General features: G+C 38.4%; 1 protein-coding gene across 4 annotated transcripts in view; it reads left to right on the plus strand.

Annotated features, from left to right (window-relative positions):
* Nucleotides 1–12,434, plus strand: part of Orc2 (origin recognition complex subunit 2) — a 142,258-nt gene that overhangs the window by 44,678 nt on the left and 85,146 nt on the right. The window contains exon 12 of one of the 4 annotated variants that reach the window (XM_069135777.1): nucleotides 9,300–9,415. The exons of the other annotated variants lie outside the window; for them this stretch is intronic. The gene's annotated coding sequence lies outside the window, so the exon portion shown is untranslated. The remainder of the gene's footprint in view (nucleotides 1–9,299; nucleotides 9,416–12,434) is intronic. 4 annotated transcript variants of the gene reach the window in all.

Consider the following 12,434-nt stretch of genomic DNA (forward strand, 5'->3'; position numbering starts at 1 on the left):
GACCACCCTAATACATATACACTATATCGGTAAAAGCGAAGCTTTTTCTTTTCTGTTTATTTTAAGGTTAAATTGACAAGATTTATCGCAAGTATCCAGACCGTGAGATACCTACAAAGTTTAATCCTTTCAGTCACACATGTTTGAACTCAATATTTTGTCCTGAATGTTGTCACTCGGAGGTTTTTTGTGGTAGCTGATCACGAGTCTGAAGTGTTAATTTGATAATTTCTAAATCCACGATAGCGGATTCAATATGGCGGATGTAAAATCGAAAAAACGATAAAAGATTCGATGATTCTGGCTGTAGCTTGTTACTCGGGGGTTCTTAGGGTTATACGAGCTAACAATGATCATTTAAACTTGTAAGTAAACTGTGCTAAGGTTAGGATCAACGATTTTTTATTTCTTTTAGTACTGTGCTTTCCGAAAATTTTACCATTTTACGATATTTCGGTACTGTTGTGAGGATTCTGAGTGTTTATGATATAGATATTTTAACATTGGTGAAATCGTAAACTCACTTTTGTAAGAGAGTGAAGCTTGTAAGGATTCGTTATTACGAAAAATCACTGTTTAGCAACTGCAGGATCGTCTCAAATTGAGTAATATATTTTTTTTTTTTTAAATGAAATTGATTCGAATGTTGCAAATTAAACTCCTTTGAATCCGTTCTAAATTTTCAAAACAATTCTGTTAGTTTCAATATTTTGTTACATCAACGTTGGTAATTTTAATCTGGTACTTTTCTTTAGCCTTTATCTTCTTTCTCCTTCTTGTTTCTCCAGCAAGCGTTCACAGAGTCGAAGACGACACATGCGTAACGTGGCGTGAAAGTAAAGTTATCGCATTGCCTCCTCTCTTCGGATAAATAAATTGTTTAACGGTTTTTGTCGTGCCTATCTGGAATCGTTTTGCTTCGAGTTTACTCCACAGGACATTTTTATTTTATTTTTTTGCAACTTTTACCGCGTGTAACCACGTTTGGCAGGCGAACGGAATATCCGAAATACAAAAACCAAGACTTTAGAATCTTCAAAAGATCCTCTTAGGTTTCTATGGCCCGGATTTTTGATAAATTGAAATTTATCTTAGCTGCTACGTTTTGCTTCAGGTTTCGTGTTTTTTTTTTTTTTTACCCCTTTCGGGCACACTTTTATTCCTTTTTTCAAAAGTAAAAGGTCGAATCAAAAATCCGTTTCACTGAAGCTTAGAGCGCATATTGACGATTTTAAAAAGTCCTGGTTTTTATATTTCGGATATTCCGTTCGCCTGAAAACGTGGTTACCGTTTTGCCAATCGTTTTACGCAGAGCTTCAATTTTAACAGGACTTAATTTTTAAGATTATTGAAATTTTTTTATTTTTTTTACTCTCAAATAGGAAATTTGTTACTTTCGAATAAATTTCGTTCCATTCTATTTCGACCATTAGTTTTTGTTTAGCCATAATGAAAAAATATCGTTATCAATTTCTACTGTTCGTAGTCCCTCAAAATTTGCGAACAATTCACAAACTTATTATAAATGTTGAATTCCTGACTGACGATAAAAGAAAACTTTATCTTCTAGCGCCGTTTAAAAGCATAGCTATTACCAATTCCAACGACCCTTAGAAACAGCATTGAACAAAGATCTAAAATGTTGTAAAATAGAAAAAAAAAAAAAATTATTATATAAAAAGAACGGTCGTTACAAAAGTCAAATATGTCCACGATATTGCAATTATTTCAACATCGAAACGGGCAATTGTCTTTCAAATGTCAATTACCGTCACCTTGTTACTTTGTTGTTGCCGTTTTCCTTTTCGTCTTTTCTTTTCTTTTTTTTTTCATTTCATTTCATTTCATTTATATACGTATAATCGTTGAGCGCAGCCGATACGAGATAGCGACCAAACATTCGACAGTTGAATCAACACCGTGATAAATAAGAGTTATTTTTGCTAATAATTTGACACAGATCGCGTAATCTTCAGGAGTCTTGAGGTCTGCAGCTGCCTTATCCCTGAAATAATAGCTGCTCGGTATTAACCGCGACCTCGTCGTGCCAGACTCGTTATCTCGCCTTGGTTTTACCCAGAGAAATCTCATTATTATTTTCTTCGCGGTAAATAGAAAATGTTTTGGTTATTGTTGCTATAATCTGTTTGTTCGGTTTGCTGAATTTTTTCAACCGAACAGAGTTCATGGTACAAATTTATGGCTGCATCATTGACAAATTATCGCAACCGTCAGAAGCGAATTTAGAATTAGTGATAATAACACATACTGTACATTTTGTAGCTACAGTTTTACGGAATTGATTTTCACTTGTTAAGGTGGAAAATGAATATGCTTATAAAAATACCGCGTATGTGTATTATAACCAAAATTACATGGAGATTAATTTCTGGTTATGATATATAATTATTTATTCGAAGAACATATTATAACTTTGGGTTAAAAAATGGAAACAAATTGTGAAAAAGTTTGCTTAGACTAAATATACCTACTTGTAAAACAATTTTCTTGTTATTGCTACAATATTCAAAGCGTTATTGTAAAACGATTATACCTGTTTTACGACAATTTCCCAGTTACTATGTAACAAATCAAATCTTTCTCTGTGTTAGGGTGCAGGATGAACGTAAATAATACACTCGGTAAAAAATTAGGTTGTAATGACCAAAATTTGGTTCTTGAAACACAATTTCAGGGTCAACATGTATCCGACCAAACACTATTTTCACAGAATCAAGAAGTTTGGTTGATTTCATAGTGCGCAGTAAACAAAATGTTTTAGAAATATGTCAAAGAGCAGGTTCGGCTCCACAGTTCCATAGATTCTGTTGCTTTTGCGAAATGAGATCTACGGAGTGAAATCATTTTGTGAAGATTGAAAAATGGTCGTTTAATTGTTGTAACCGAAAAAATTATCGTTCGATCGTAATTTATGCGCTACGTGAATTATTTGCCACATCAAACTGTGACAGAGAAATATGCCATTGTGAATTGACAGGCTGATTCGATGGTATCAGACCAATAATGTACGATTTAGTTGCGATGATTATACTAGACAAATGCCTTGAGCCCCTCCAAATGACTGCTCGTCTAACTTCTCTTCCGAGAAAGAATTTTTAACGCGTTACGGAGAGTGTTTTGTCCCTTGAACAGAAAATTTAATGGATTTACGACGTAACTTATTACTTTATAACGGTAATCAATTAGTAGCTCTCACGATTTCGTAAATTTGACTAATATTTATCCACCGAACAGATTTAGTGAACTGTGTTGAGGGTATTCAATATTTTGATAATACCGTGAAAAAATTATAATTTCATTAAATTGACTAAATTAAAATCGAGATCTCCTATTTACAAATATATTTTATTTAATATAAAATTTTTTTTTTTTGCAATTCTGAAACAATTATTTCATCAACTTTGGTATCGACAACAAAATGTCGCGTACCCAGGAGAAAATTTTCTACAAATTGCGTTTAAAAATTGATGTTTTTAAAAAAAGCAGAAATTTTTCTCCGAGTGTAGGTAGCAGCGGAGATAATGGTGTAGGTATACAGGTTATAATACGAGCTGGCAATCCGGCGCGTGTTGATATTAGCATTTATTTATACCTCTTGACCCGGAATACGCTGGTCTAGCGCCTTTCCACTATAGGCGCAATCGACCCAATATCGTGTGAAATCTGGAACGGGCGGCTGCCGACTGACCTGATATAACCGAGACTAGCTTTTTTATCAACGCCGCCCTTCTACCTTGCATCAGCCTGGATTCACCGGGGACGGTAAATCGGCGCTTCTAATCAACCAAATGCGTCGGTACGAGTCGGAAATATTTCACCGATATCGGGTTTAACATTTTTTCCACAGTTAACATCAACTTTGCATGACTTGAAAATTTCTCAAGGTTTTCAGTCGCTGGTCAGAAATATTTTAAAAGGATATATTCATAAATTCGAAACAGCATCTCTTAAAGCTTTCCGTATTATAATATGTCATTTGTAAATCAATTGTTTTTGTCTACTCTCCTTTTCAAGTAACTATTGATTGTGAGAAAAGAAAAAGATCCAGACAACCATTTTTTCTAAATATATATTACATATCATATGAATTCTCTGAAAGTGAAATATCACGGAATTAAATTTCACCTCATTCATCGCTCGTACAATAAATTGTTGGTTACTCGGATTACTTTTAACGGAAATTCTTTGATAATATAATATTGTTAAATCTTGTTACCCGACGCAGGAATCATTGCGAGATTTTATTATAAACACGAATCGGTATGTATTATATTCCATGCGATATTTCCTCAACAAACATCAGCACACTTTTTCCGTGTAATATGAAAACTTTAACTGAGTATGTTAGGAAGAAGCTTTAGTATAATTGAATTGATATTAAAATATTTTATACGTCGAATAGTTTTATTGTAATATATTTTTTTAGTTTTTCCAAATTACAGTTTTTATGAACAAAAAATGTGCTTATACATGTATGTACAGGTTAACAAAATTTTTTAACGACGAAGGTGCTTACTAATTTCAAAATACCTATCCAACCTCATTATAAAAACATATTTATCCTTATTCGATCAGGTCTAGTTTTTGTTTTACAACTACTATCGGTAATATTGATCGTTTATCGTTTTGACTTACCTGATTTTGATTCGGGGTGGTTTGTTATTTATTGTAACTAATTAACTGGTACTTATAGCGAGTAACAAAAGACTCTGAATCCAAAAGGTAAGTCAAAACGATAAACGATCAATATTACCGATAGTAGTTGTAAAACAAAAACTAGACCTTGTTCGAATCAAAATAATTATGGTTCTTTAAAGAGGGTAGATTATAGGTGTAATTAATTATTTAAAAATTAGCAAGCACCTTCCTTGTCACAAAACTTTCTTTCGTTCTTCTCCGTACAACGCAATCTAGAAGCAATTTGAATCGAGCTCGGTTTGGGAGAACGAAAATTTACCGCGTAGGTATAGTAAAAAAACGTTGCATGCAAAAACGAAATGTAGATCACACATCGCACGCACGTTTGAGTGTATTGTGCAGCTGTTGAGTATAAGCGGCGGGTCTGCCGAGAGAATTGAGGGGCGAATAAAAGAGAACACGATTAATAATTGTGGTATACAACCTTGTTCTACTGGCCTTTCCACTCGCGATCAATGTACGTTTATGTTCGTCGTTCATCAAGCAACCCCATTTGACGAATGTAAGCTTGCATGCAATCAAGGAAATACATTTCGTCGTTTTGTATTAATTATGCACAATGCGCGTAATGGCCTTCGTGTTCCCACGTGTCAACGAAAGCCGAGTACCAGGGAAAAAAACTAATTATCGTTAAGAGTATTCATTCGCGAAAATACGGCGCTTCAATCTTCAGTGAATTTCAATTACGATGAAAGTCGTCCAAATTACACGCATCACTTCTCTGACGATGTCACAGATTGCATATAATCAAGTAATGCACGCGTGTTATTAAAAATACGTGTCAAGGAATTTTTGTAGGAATTACGTTACAAACGAAATTAGTTGTTATTTATTGGAATTTGACGAACTACGGGTATACACGAATTCGGCATCAACAAAAGCTTCTCGATAATCTAACGCATGTCAAATTATTAATCATTGAACTGTATTTCAATTGAAATTTACGGGTTTTAAATGTTTTTTTTTTTTTTTTACCCAGGAGACGGTTTTTTGATGAAACATAGCAGAAGTCGAATCAATTCCTAATTCACAATCTCATTTTCTTCATTACTTTTCGGTTTTACCAAAAGGTTTTAACGAGGCTAAACAACCTTGTACAAGCTAATATCTTTCGATACTGCTCAAAGTTGAATATACGTTCTTAAATATTGACAAGATTGTTAATAATATCGAGTGATCACTGGTCTGAGGTTAAAGTCACTTCAAAGCCACGAATCTTACGAGGCTAAAGTTAGTAACGTTAACGTAACGAAACGTCGGTGAAAAAAATCATTATTGTGCAATTTATAAATGACTTTCAAGGAGTCAACTTTTCGAAACATACGAGTATGTTTTGTTTATTGCCAAATAACGGCATTTTTCCTAAACATGCATCGTTACTGTAACGTTACCAGTTTCGTCATCACCTAATATTCGTATTGGCTTCAAGAAGTTGGACCAGTCTGAAGGAACCAAAAGCTCGACGTCAACGGATCGAAATGGAAAAATTTTGGCATCCCCATGCCCGTCATTTTCCAATTTTCCAACACGGCGAACGATCGCTCGGAGTGCACGTGCCCGGTATCTGGTGCATCGTCAAGAGGGGTGAGATTCCAGTTACCTGACCTGTGTCCAATTTAAAAGTGCGACAACTCACGCACGCCTGCATTGCCGTGCTCTTCGCGGCCTACGGCTGCCGAACCAGTCGAAGCCAGAAATAAACTGAGTGCCTGAAGGACTTCGTATACCAAAAGGGGATAGTGGTTCAGGACGTATCTCGGATCGCTTCATAAATCAGCGATACGAATGAAGATTAGGTCGTCGAGTATTTTGATCTTCAGGGCTGATAGCGACAGAGTTGCCAAAATTTAGGAACTTAGGAACGAGAGAACCGTTTCGACGAATCGAATATACCGCATATCTGTGCAAGCGATGGATACAAGACGAGACGAGACTTTGCAGAGTCTCTTCTCTTGGTCTCGAAAAAATTTCAATTTTCATTGCTTGTCTTGGTCTGTTCAGCTTTGTCTTGGTCTTGGGAAAAACTCGGTTTTCATGTCTTGTCTTGGTATGGTCTTCTTGGGTGATTTTTTGGTCTTCCATTATTCGGGTATAACGCTTATATATCAATTTGGAATTTTCGAAATAGCGCCTCAGTTGTTTCTATGGAAATTTTCACTGTGGTGGAATAGAAAAAAACTGATATATTCAATTAAAATGATTGCAATTTTAGGTAAACGAAATGTCGCCTATCATTCATTGCAGTTCCTATTTGAATATTGACTGCTCCTGGCGAGACTTTTGTTGAGACTTATCTTCTCTTGGTTTTATTTCGAAAATCAAGGCAAGACCAAGCCGAGACCAACTACGGTCTTGTTCTTGTGCCCAGCACTAATAAAAGTATACGATCTTCTCTGCATGTACGTTCACTTACAGCGTAAAATGTATAACGAAATGGTCAGGGGATCAATTTGACAATGAATCATAAACGACCAACACGAAATTCATTGTCTCAAAGTTTGCAAGTGACGTTGAATATTGGCGAAAAATGGTCTCTAGAATCCTCGAAATAACCAGCAGCATCCCTCAGGTAGTGACTGATTCATCGACGTATCGATCTTTCTCGAGGAATGAACTAGTCTTTACAGTGTTTCTTCCATGGAGACTACACAAGGAGCAGGAATTCCATGTATCCAAATAGCTGCCTGAAATAAGGTGGCACTGGTGTTTCGTACGCACCGAAGACAGTGGAGGGAGTACAACTTTCTACGAATCACATTCCAAGATCATCGATTAGTCGGTCTTGGTAATCCCTGCAACCAATGACACTTGGGTGCAAAAGAAACACTAGAGACGCTAGTGGTATTAGAAATGAATCTAATATGTACGATTATTGTGACAAGTTTTGTCAATTCACTAATCTGAGTCCTTGCTCCTTATCTAGTCTCCATGGTTTCCTCATTCCCCGATCGGATTTCCAACTATCGAATTCGCGGTCGAAACGAACAAGAAGAGAAGGTGGCGCCGCAAAATTGGCCGCTGAATTCGGCCCGCAGTCTCCTCAATCTCGCGAAGATACGGGAGCTCCTGTAACTCCGTTGCTTATCCCCCCTACGCGACGACGCGATGCTCTCAATAGAACGAGAACGCAGGTGACGGGTCACCGGTACGCTATTTACCTACTTCGTACGCCCCCGTAGTAGACCGGAGTCTCCTTGCGTCAGGCGTGCTTCGAAAGACGCGTGTCGTTGGGCGTGAGTGAGCTGGTCCCTTCACGTCAGGCTGCACGAGGCATGCAAGCATCCCAAGGAAGTGCAGGTCGCTGGTCGCTTGCTCACAAGCGAATGGACAGAGGAGCTGATCATGGTGTCCGGTAACTAAAATCTCTAACAAATTCAAGGACATTGAAAATACAATATTTCCAGGAGCCAAGAAAAACTCGAGGATAGTGTTCAGGACTTCTGAAGAACAATCGAAATTCAAAGACATTTCCAGGAGCAATGGACACCCTGATTGTACAGTGGACGAGTGCGATTCGCCGTGTAGTCGATACTCATCCGCTCCACTCTTGCTCGTCTATGACTCGGTATTCGTTGGGTATTCTCACCTAGCTTCCTTCCATCTATCGGAGCATCTTTCTCAGCTGCAGGTCGTGGCCTACTTTGAAGAGCTGCCTGCCTCCGTGGCTCTGCGGTGTGTGAATGCCGGTCTGCTTGGCGGGTCGAGCTGGATACTCACCTTCAGCATCGCCCACCTTGCGTCTTCCTTGTCGAACCGAAGAATTTTCTTCCGACATGATGTTTCATCGCGTCTTAATGTAACATCGTGGCGGTTTCATTTCACACTGTCCGTTTGTCAGTCGTTGGTTACGCTTCACGCTCATTTGCTCGTTTCGGGAGCTCAATGAGTGACTGGTCCGATTCAGTTGTGCAAGGGAACTTCGTCTCGGTATCGAATGACACTCGAATCATGACACGATGATCAAAAATTTTTAGTGACATACTTTGGATTTGAGTTATGGAACTGTATGAGCCATCTTCTTCGTTATACCGTTGATAGATATTAAGCATCTTCAAACAATGACGATGCTTTTTATTTTACAAAAGTAAGATAGAAATGTATAGTAAAAGCAAAATTCAAGGGGTATAAACGTATCCCTGTTTCGTACTTTGGACCTTGAGATAAACTTGTCGCAGCAATGGATCGGGGAGGCTTTAATGATCCATCGTAATTACAGCCTCGTATCGTTTTCTGCAACTGGGTTGATCCTGACATTTGGCTTCTATAGATACCGTATAAAATTGGAAGTATGAAGATTATGTACCGGGACAATTTCTTGAAACTGGAAAGTCAACCGCGCATGCGCGAGTTTTATCGGCTTTTCGCGCAGGCTGGCCATCCCAAGTTTCAGCTGTCAAACTGTTTCTGCCGGCGATGTAGTTGATACGAATTTTCGAAGCTAGAATCTCAAATAATCGAGGCAGCGACTCGGAAAGGTTTGGGAAGCATTTGTTGTCGGGTCGGAGAGTCGATTCTTCAAAGAACGGTCGGAACTTAACGCTTACGCTCTTTGAAAATTCAAACGTACACATTTTGCGTAGGTTGGCCGGCCTGCATCGCAGACAAGAACATCGCCGCGGGAAGATTTCGCCGACCAATGATACTGAATTGTTTGGCGCATGCGCGGTTGATCTTCAAGTTTCAAGAGATCATCCCGGTATGTATACAGAGTCGAGTTTTAATGCCTATATCTCGAAGATGAATATCATCCGTCATCGTCACATCCTCGCTGCATGCGTAGAATTTCGCAACGGTCCATCACCGCTGAGGAGTAATGAAGTGACGCAAACTTTACGAGGCTGGATAATGAACGAAAGAACGAAGATATCTAATTGAGAATTTCAGTGGTTCATCATCGACGCGTCATGTTGCGAAATTATTAAATATCGCTACCATTGTGTAAATTGTGAATTTGGGGCGCATTCAAATCTACGCAATTTATGCACAGTTCTTCTTACGGAATTTTTACTATGTATTACAGCCACGGTCACCGTCCTCTCAGTCCATGTACAACCGTTTAGTGCGGCATTAAGGCCGCGGTCATTTTCACATCGTTGACACAAAGCGTGGGTCTCTTATTATTATACCTGCTACTTATGCTACTCAACACATTTATTCTTCTGTAGGATACACACACATATATACAGTGTATGTACATTGTATGTATTAGTTGAAATTCCTCCGCAGTGGCCAGTTTCGTGACCTCCTATTCACGCCTATTGGTCTCTATTATTCATAATTACGATCTTTGCCCAGCAACAGTGAATTTTAAAGAGAAATAGACGGAAACTATCAACCAAGAAAGACGTTCGAAAAGACCACGGGGATCAGTAGCCTATTTAAATATGCTTCTCATCGACATCGCTACAATTATACGAAAAGTTTTTACTAATTGAATTTCTACAATGTTTTCAATGACAAATGAGAAATTTATGGAACGTATACGTTTTTCATAATCTTTCAAATCGATTTCTGTAATATATGGTGAATTACAGGGGAAAGATAGAGTATTATATTATACCTTGACGTACTGTAAACGGTTATAAAACTGTCCTAAAACCTCGTTGTCATTGTTAACGAGGAAGAAAAAAAAAAAGGAAAGAAAAGAAAAGAAAAGTCGAGTAAACAGTTGGACTTGTAACGTCTGACGAGACACAAAAGAATGTGACCCAGCTGACAAAGATCGTTAATTTTATATTAAACGTACGTTATATGTGTGTGGATAATGCGAGATTAAACACCGTGTAGAGCATTGTGATGTTTCTGTCCGAGTACTTTGGTAAAACGAGTTAAACTTATACAATAATACGAGATTAAAGTAAAAAGGTATAATATAATGGTACAATAATACGCAGCGAAGATAGGAGCCCAAAATCGTTGACCAAAAACGAAAATGTAGAAAAACCTTGGAGATAATCAGTTGCACGTGGCTATCGATGATGACTCCATGAGTTAACTCTGCGAGTGGTTAGTTTTGTCATACCGCGTTCATCGCCGCAAGTTAGGTTCAACAACGAAGTTGTTATTACGCAAGGTAACAACAAGAACGAAGTTGTCAGTTTGGCGAATTTTTTTCCGGCTTAAACGAGACCAGGTCAAATCGGCCCAGGGACAGTTTAATAATTAGCTTGACCGGGTTGATCGTAAAACGGATGAAATATTGACTAAATATAGCCAGGGTCAAATGTGCGGAGGCGCAGCAGGCGCGGCGGCAGAAACGAACGACGTTGCAAAGATGGCTGCTCTCCACCTCACTTCTGGCTTTCGTGTAGTGGCAGCTGTCAAATGTAGGCCGACGCCGCCTCCGCCTCCTCCACATCGTCAAAGACGTTAAACGTCGTCGTTACAATACATCGACACACTCGGTTGTACACTCATCCTTCAGGCTTGTTCCTTTCGCAAAACCGTCATTCGTTCGCCAAGATGCACTGATTTACGCCGACGCGCGATGCATCCATCCACCTTTCGTCCTGCTGCCACATTGGAAACCATCGAGCCCAAGTCGGCACCCTGCGGAATAGTTGGCAGCTCGACGCCCTGACGTTGATTGAAACGAACCAGGAAGATTCGAAACGTGAAGTCTTTCATAGAATCGCCCGTTTGGTCCAAACTCTTGTCAAACTATCGGCGGACAAATCTGTACGTAACTTGACAGAATTTCGACTAATGCAGGTTGAAAACTAACTTTTTGGAATGCCAGTCGTGAATTACATCATATTTTTAATATAAAAAACGTATTGTGCAAAGATTCTAAAGGTCCAGCTCGAGCCGTTGAGTTCAGTTTTATGTGGGCAGCATCGGAGATGGCATGAAGGGACTTTATGATCAGAAACAACGCGTCCAACCGCAAAAACTTGGATCATTTGCATTCTCCAGTTTAGAAATGAACCCTGCACGAATCCTGTCATAAGATTAATTCTTTTAAAAATTAGGTATCCGTAACTTTCGATTTCATTCTCAATGGTTTTCGTTTTTCTCCGTCGGACCAGATTTAATCTTCTCATTTCGAGTGCTTCTCGATCGGCTCCAGCTGTGCCTTCTTAACTGATAACCAGAAATTGGAGAATATATATGGGTCAGTGTTTCATTCGACTGAGATTATAATTCGTAGACCGATCAATCAGGCTCTTTTAAAATCGAACCGGTTCAACGCCCGCGATTCAATCTGCCTTACAAGTATCCATATATATATATATATATATATATGTATGATATATTCACAGCATGTTTTTTTTTTAGGCACCAGTAACGGTCGCGTCTTGACGCATGTTTGCAAGTCTCGTCAGATATAAAAAGAAACGTATGAATAAAAAGAATAAAAATGAAACATCGTAAGGAGTATGTCTCTGGATGCGATTGTTGAGATAATAAAAATGACTGTTGAAAACGCAGTTCAGTTGCTTTAAATGTGAAAACAAAACAACGCTGCATGACGTGTCTGAATTGAAAGATTGTAGTAGACTTTGCAACGGCATTTGAGCGAAATGTACACTGAAAAATGATTCATTTGATTGGAATTTTTTCGTTTCTTTGGAATGATGGCGCAATTCGTTTTCATAATTTTCCAATCATCTAAGCTAAGAATATAAAATTACAACGATGGCTACGTGATACCGTGGTGTAAAGATTCGGGCACTCTTTACGCTGTCAAATCAACGATACATTGAGAAAAATTT

The sequence above is a fragment of the Neodiprion pinetum genome, chromosome 4 (assembly GCF_021155775.2).
Source record: "Neodiprion pinetum isolate iyNeoPine1 chromosome 4, iyNeoPine1.2, whole genome shotgun sequence".
Taxonomy (NCBI): domain Eukaryota; kingdom Metazoa; phylum Arthropoda; class Insecta; order Hymenoptera; family Diprionidae; genus Neodiprion; species Neodiprion pinetum.